The sequence below is a fragment of the Phragmites australis genome, chromosome 2, assembly GCF_958298935.1.
Source record: "Phragmites australis chromosome 2, lpPhrAust1.1, whole genome shotgun sequence".
NCBI classification, from domain to species: Eukaryota; Viridiplantae; Streptophyta; class Magnoliopsida; order Poales; family Poaceae; genus Phragmites; species Phragmites australis.
The window spans coordinates 18,381,581-18,388,664 of NC_084922.1; the positions used below are offsets into that span (position 1 = coordinate 18,381,581).

Sequence of the window (7,084 nt, forward strand, 5' to 3'; positions counted from 1 at the left end):
TTCTTGTCCACGGCGGGGTCTAGAAGCTTGGGGGTCGCAAGGTCAGCCATATCTACATTTGAAAGACATGTACATTAATGCATTGTTAGATAAAGACAGTAACAATATACTTTGAATGCAAATTAACTATATCACTATATGCAACATTAACGAAGATTAAAATGGTACAAAACGAGCACAACGCACCATAAAACTCACCTAGACAACAGGTGCATCACCTGGTGCATTTTTGGGACAATACTTGTACGTGTGACCTATTTTATTGCACTGACTGCATCGCTTGACCCTAGGGCCAGCCTCGGATTCATCCATATCGTTGCGAATCCGACGAGTTTGTCTTCGACCAGGTGCATTCTTCATCTTTTCTAAATCAGGCACATATATTCTTGCAGGCCCTGGATTAATTGTAAAAGTGTCAACAATGCCGTAACCATACAGCTCATGGTTCCAGGTGTTGAGTATTTGATCTTTCATAAAATACTTTGAAACATATTGCCTGGGAAGCATATGGTGCTCCGCACACGCAGCTATGACGTGTGTACAAGGTTTGTGGAGTAATTGTGGCTTTTGGCAACTACAGATGCATGTCCTACTCCTTAGCACACACTCTTGAACATGCCGCTCACGTCTACCCCCCCCCCTCCGACCCTTATCCCGACACAGGACACTGAACCTGTGCTCCGCAGTGCCCTCTTGATTTGCGCGATGCATGTAGGCCTTCTTATTAGCCTTCTTCATATACTCACATAGCATTCGTCCGTAAAGCATACGATTGTCCTCCATTATAATCTTAGAAGATGCATACCGATCAATAAAGTACTTACAAGTCCCATGCAAAATGCCTTCTACAATTCCAACTAGTGGTAGGGACCTTATTCCTCGCATGACCCAGTTATAAACCTCTGCAAGATTTATAGTCATTACTCCATACCTTGCACTACCACTGTCGTACAACAGAGCCCATTTTTCATTTGGCTCATTACGTATCCACTGTGAGAAGCTCCGAATAGATGAGCCTGATCTCCTTACAATCTACGGAGTATCGGTTGGAAGAGGTCCGAGAGCTATTGGTTCATCACCGTTAGGTGCAGCCTCCGCAGTTTGTTTTAGAGTCAGTTCATCAAGTCTTGCCCATAGTGCATTGAACTTACGTTGCTGGTTTTGACTGCACAACTTCTTGAAAAGCTTCATTAACTCTTTGTTTTTAAACTGTCTGTAGAAGTTTGCACCCATATGGCGCATGCACCACCTGCTTTTGAGGTCGGGCTACTGTGCTGCTACACCCCGTCGAACGCTACCATGTTGCATATCCAGCAAAGCTTACAACAATCATGCATGTCTATCATGAATGAGATACACATCTGGTCGGTCAAGAACAATTGCATGTTTGACCCGCTCTAGGAACCAATACCAGCTGTCCCCGTTCTCACTCTCCATGAAAGCAAACCCTAGTGGCAGGACTTGGTTGTTACCGTCGACCCCAATTGCAGACAATATCTGTCATTTGTACTTTCCAGTCAGGAATGTTCCATCTAGGCAAATGATGGGTCGGCAATATCAAAATTCTTTGATAGTTGCAGCGAATGCAAAGAAAGCACGCTGCAACACTCTTTTTCCGCTGTACTCCACATCACTAGAGGGGTGATGCTTGATATCATAGTAGCTGCCTGGGTTTCTTCCACAAATTGTGGCTAATTGACGAGGTAGATTGTGATATGAATCTTCATATGTTCCGAACCTCATCTCAATAGCCTTTTGTTTCGCCCTCCATGCCTTCGCATAGTTTATTGTGTACTGGAACCTTTGCTCAATAGCACGGATTATTGATCGTGGCTCATACCTTAGGTTGTCCACAATCTCTCCGTATATAACATTTGCAATGAAAGCAGAAGACAGGTTCCGGTGGGTGAACTATATTTTCTCAATGTGACAATTATGTTCCTTAACTATTGAGCACTACCAGTAGTCTACCCATTTCCCTCTGAATGCGTGCACCCGCCAAGGACATTGCGGAACCAAACACTTCACATCGTACTCCCTTTTACTGGATTTAACAACCTTGAATTGCCTACGAAGAGACAACGACCAGAATTTCACTGCATCAATAACTACCTCTTTTGTAGGGTACATAGCACCCTGTGACACCTCGTTCTCATGGTACTGCCACGATGTCCAGTTAACCTCTCTAACTACCAGCTTCGAAAATTCATGATCCCTCCACTCTGCAGGAACTGGAGCATTACCCTCCTTGTCAGACGAATCCCCATCGGCAAGGCCTTCCTCCAACTCTTCATCCTCCAAATCCATATCTTCAATGATACTAGGGATGTGCTCCCCTTCATCAGCTACACCCATCGATTGCAGCTCTGGAATATCACCAACTTCCTCCCTGGACCCGACATTAGCCGCCTCTGATTCATCTTCCACTGCCTCACTTGGTCTTGCTACTTCTTCCGTAGAGTTCACCTCAGTTCGATCTTTCAGGTACGCCTCAGCTAACAAAACAAGCGGCAGGCTACGTTCACAACATATATCTATAAACTGCCTCCAAGTTGATGTGGCTTCGATGGGAACAAGCTCACCAAAGTATCCATGACTAGCACGGCTGAGGACAGCTTTCAACTTCAGCTCATGTTGCTGCGGATCTAGTTGGAAAAACCGCATGAGCCATTTGCACACACCCACAATGGTCCTCTCATTAGCTTTACTAAGACCCTTCATGACATGACGAAATCCAGACAGATCTACACCGTTAGGACCGTACCTAGTTTCACCCTCACCATAATATATCTGAAAAATTAATTTATCTGTCATCCCTGGAAACACCCGCAAACATGACCAATGTTAAGACAATAAACTATATTTCTAATTATCGGATAAAATTATTTCTAAATGCTATCATAGGTTCGCAAATTATCATATACTGCTACCTCCTACGTCCATAGGTACAACCCCAATATAGTAAAAATAATATACTAAAAATAATATTCTATATTGCACTGCTATCGTACAATTTTCTAAATAAATTTGACAAATTTCTAAACCCTAGGTCATAAATATCTAAAACCTATGTCATATACTACTACTGCACTAATTAACAACAACAAAAAGTAAAAAAGACTTACCCAAAATTAATCTTCAAATCCGCGGCTTAAATGCAGCAGGGCTTCGCCGACCTCTTTTCCTCTCCTCTCCTCTCTTCTCCTCTCTCTTCTCAACTTTTTCTTTTTTCAAAATATAATGAAATTTTGGCCTATTTTTGACCCTTTTTATAGGAGAGGCCGGGTGGGCGGGCAGCGGATGGCGGTGGGCGGGGAGGCCCCTTACCGTCCCCTGATAGGGCGGTAAGGACCCCTACCCGCCCCCTTAGGGGGCGGTAAGGGAGCCGGCTCGGGCGGGCACGCCGTACCCGCTCTCTCAGGGGGCAGTTAGGCCTACCGCCCTCTCAGGGGACGGTTAGGTGCTCTAACCGCTCTCTCAGAGGGCTGCAACCCCCTGGTGACTAGTTTTGTAAATTCTGTTACGGAGAATCTATTTATTTAAATTTTTAATAAAAAATATAAAAAAAAACTCGGTAACCAAATACTCCTCGCACTCAGATTTTTGCACTCCGTGAGCCTGGTTCTTTGTTTACAACCAATCACGCCACTATACATGCGGGGACGTGCACTCGAGAAATTTCAGTATTTACCACCCAATTCACATGTCTCTTTGAAATTACCATCTAATTCGTGTGACTTTCAGAATATAACATCGGGCATGCGAATTTTTTCAGAATATGACATCCGCGCCAACACCTTTGGTGCGGAGGTGCTCTCTCCACCGGGCCAGACTATTATGCCCCTGTATACTGTGTAATACCGTTGGCGCGGACCCTCCCGCGCCAAACTACTTGGCGCGGAATATTCTCTGTAGGAACAAGTTCTTCACAGCATTCTCGAACACATAGAGGTTCCGCGCCAAACTGTTTGGCGCGGGATGGTCCGCGCCAACGCCATTGACGTGGGTATTACACAGTACACAGGGGCATAATGGTCTGGCCCGGTGGAGAGAGCACCTCCGCGTCAAAGGTGTTGGCGCAGATGTCATATTCTGAAAAAATTCATGTGCCCGGTGTTATATTCTGAAAGTCACACGAATTGGATGAAAATTCCAGAGAGGCACGCGAATTAGGTGGCAAATACTGAAATTTCTCCCTGCACTCGGCCTCCACCGTCGCGCACAACGCTACGGCCGCGGCGCGCTCCGTCTCCGGTGCGCTGGGCCAGAGGCAAGCCCGGGGCGCCGCTGCCGCGGCATGCAGACGGCCCACCGCCCCAGTTGCCTCCTTTTCCACGAGCCCTCACTTGCCAGCCTCCAAGCACAGAAACGCAGGCTTCACGCATATGCCCGGCGCCGGCACCCCTCTGGCCGCGACCCTGGCCGCGTCCCTCAAGCGCGCCGCGCGCTGCCACTGCGGCGAGCAGCTGCACGCGCTCGCATCCAAGTCGGGCCTCCTTGTCTACAACGCCTTCGTCCGCAACTCCATCCTCGCCTTCTACTCCAGTGTTCCAGCCCCCCTCCCCGCCGCCCACCAGCTGTTCGACGAAACTCTCCCGGAGCTGCGCGACGCCGCCGCCCTCAATACCCTCCTCGCCGCGGTCGCCCGCGCGGGCCGCCTCGATCTTGCGCAGCACATGCTCGACGAAATGCCCCCCGACCAGAGGGACTCCGTCTCGTACACCACCGTCGTCGGGGGACACGTGGGTCGTGCCGTGGCCGGGGGACACAGCAGGATGTGGTATCGGATGCACTGAAGGCATATGTTCATATGATGGCTGAGGTATATGCGAAGAGCAACTAGACGCTCCTTGTTGATTTGGTGAAGGTTTTTGCTCGGCACTCTGCTGTTGCAGAAGGGCAGCAGCTCCACACAGTAATTCTGAAGAATGGTTTTGATGCCCATGCATTTGTTCAGGCGATCTTGATCCATTTCTATGGGTGTTGTGGCCTTATTGGCCTTGCTCAAACGCAATTCAGATTGTCAGACAAATCACACTAGCATCATGGAATGCTCTTTTGGCTGGTCTACTGAGAAGGGACCTAATGCATGAAGCAAGGCAGCTATTTGATGACATGCCTGATAGGGACATCATTTCGTGGAGTACTTTGATATCTAGGTTTGTACAGACTGGACGTTCAGACATGGCTTTGCAGCTCTTCTTTTTGATGCTGAGTGCTGGTGTTGAACCAAATGAGATCACATTAGCGAGTGCTCTATCAGCAGTTGCAGATTCTGGCACATTGGACCAAGGTAGATGGATCCATGACTATATAATTAACAGATCAATCCAGCTTACTGATAACCTAAGTGCTGGGCTGATTGATATGTACGCCAAGTGTGGTAGCGTTGCTCATGCAGTGCAATAAATTCAATCATGTTAACGATCAGTTCTCTTCAGTTTCTCCTTGGAATGCTATGATTTGCAGTTTAGCTATCCATGGTTATGCACACATGTCACTTGACCTGTTTTCACAATTGCACAGGACCAAAATTATGCCTAACTCAATCACAGTCGTTGGTGCTTTAAATGCATGCTGTCATGCTGGGATGGTAGCAGAAGGAAAGCACCATTTTGAGACCACGAGAGAATATGGAATTCAGCCAACAATTAAGCACTATGGTTGCATGGTTGATCTTCTAGGTTGAGCTGGGTACTTGGAAGAGGCTGAACAGCTTGTTGCAATGATGCCCATGAAAGCAGATGTAGTAATTTGGGGCAGCATCCTTTCAGCGGCAAGGACACAAGGAAATGTAGCAAGAGAGAAAGCTGCTGAAGACAAAGCTCGACCAAAGCCATGGAGCATCCAAAGTAGCCTTGTCTAACATCTATGCCGATCCTGGTCATTGGAGTAACGTTTCAGTAGTGAGACAGGAACTCCAGGATGAAAATTTTGATAGACTAGCAGGAAGCAGTTGAATTGTACAGTAATAGATTCAAAGCATTTCTTCATTAGCTATTTTGGCGCCACTGCTCTTATAATGGGCACCTGATGATGGCAAGAAATTTCTTTTGTTTGATTATTCTTTCTGTTTGCTTAAGATGGGTGATCATCGTTTGCTCTGTAAACTAAAGAAGCTCCAAAAGAAAAAATAATGTAGCAACTGAATATAAAGTCGACTGGCAAAATATTGCCAGAGAACAAGCGGACAGAGCAGATTAGCAACACTTTGGACAAGCTGAGAATTGGTACATGCGACTCCTGTTAATGAAAACTACCATCATAGCATCAAATTTATTTTTTCTTTATCAATTGTTCAATAATAATACTATCATGTATTTTTCTGGCCTTTATTAGCCGCAATGAGTTCAAGGGCATAATTGACTTAGCTATTATCCTTAACTCTTTAGGCTGTTGATACAGTCTTCAGTTTCTCCAATACTATGCATGATTTAAATAAGCTCGCTACCTTTCTATGTAGATTATTTTATTTCAAGGGCTTTGGTTATCTCATGTTTGTTACTCACAGCACAAATTTGAATCTACAAGGAAATGCCTTGGCGAGGTGTTGATCAATATGGAAGTCAGGCCATGATCTTTATCTTTCGCTAGCACGCTCAGAAATTTCGAGGTGGAAGAATTTTGAACAAAGTCCTGATTGAACTTAATTGCTACCTGGTTAGGCTTAGTGAAGTTTATCCACGACAACACCTCAAACCGGGATATAAAGATCAGAGCGGGAGGTGTAATTTAGCGTGGAGATTGACAAAAGTAGTTCATGACGTAATCATTTACACTGCAGGTAATCACTGACTGTTGCTCAATCTTTCAGTTATGCTCTGCAAATGGCTTTGTGCGCAAAGAAATGTTCTTGTCCAGATTAGGTCCTGATGACTCTACTTGGTGATATGTTTATGAACAAAACATTCATGTGGTAATACTCAAATCTGGTGCTTGGGAGTACAACTGCTTTACATGTAGAGGTCAATTCTAATGTTAAGTGAAGCACAACTGTATAACATCATTGTTAGATACTCTTTTGACTAATTGTCCGATTGTATAGCTACAACTACGTGTACCACATTTTGGTGGGAAAACTTCT

At 45.6% G+C, this 7,084-nt stretch overlaps 1 pseudogene; it reads left to right on the top strand.

The window, feature by feature from the left end:
- Positions 1–4,169: 4,169 nt before the first annotated feature.
- Positions 4,170–5,972, top strand: LOC133909919 (pentatricopeptide repeat-containing protein At5g19020, mitochondrial-like; annotated as a pseudogene).
- The last annotated feature ends 1,112 nt before the right edge of the window (positions 5,973–7,084 follow it).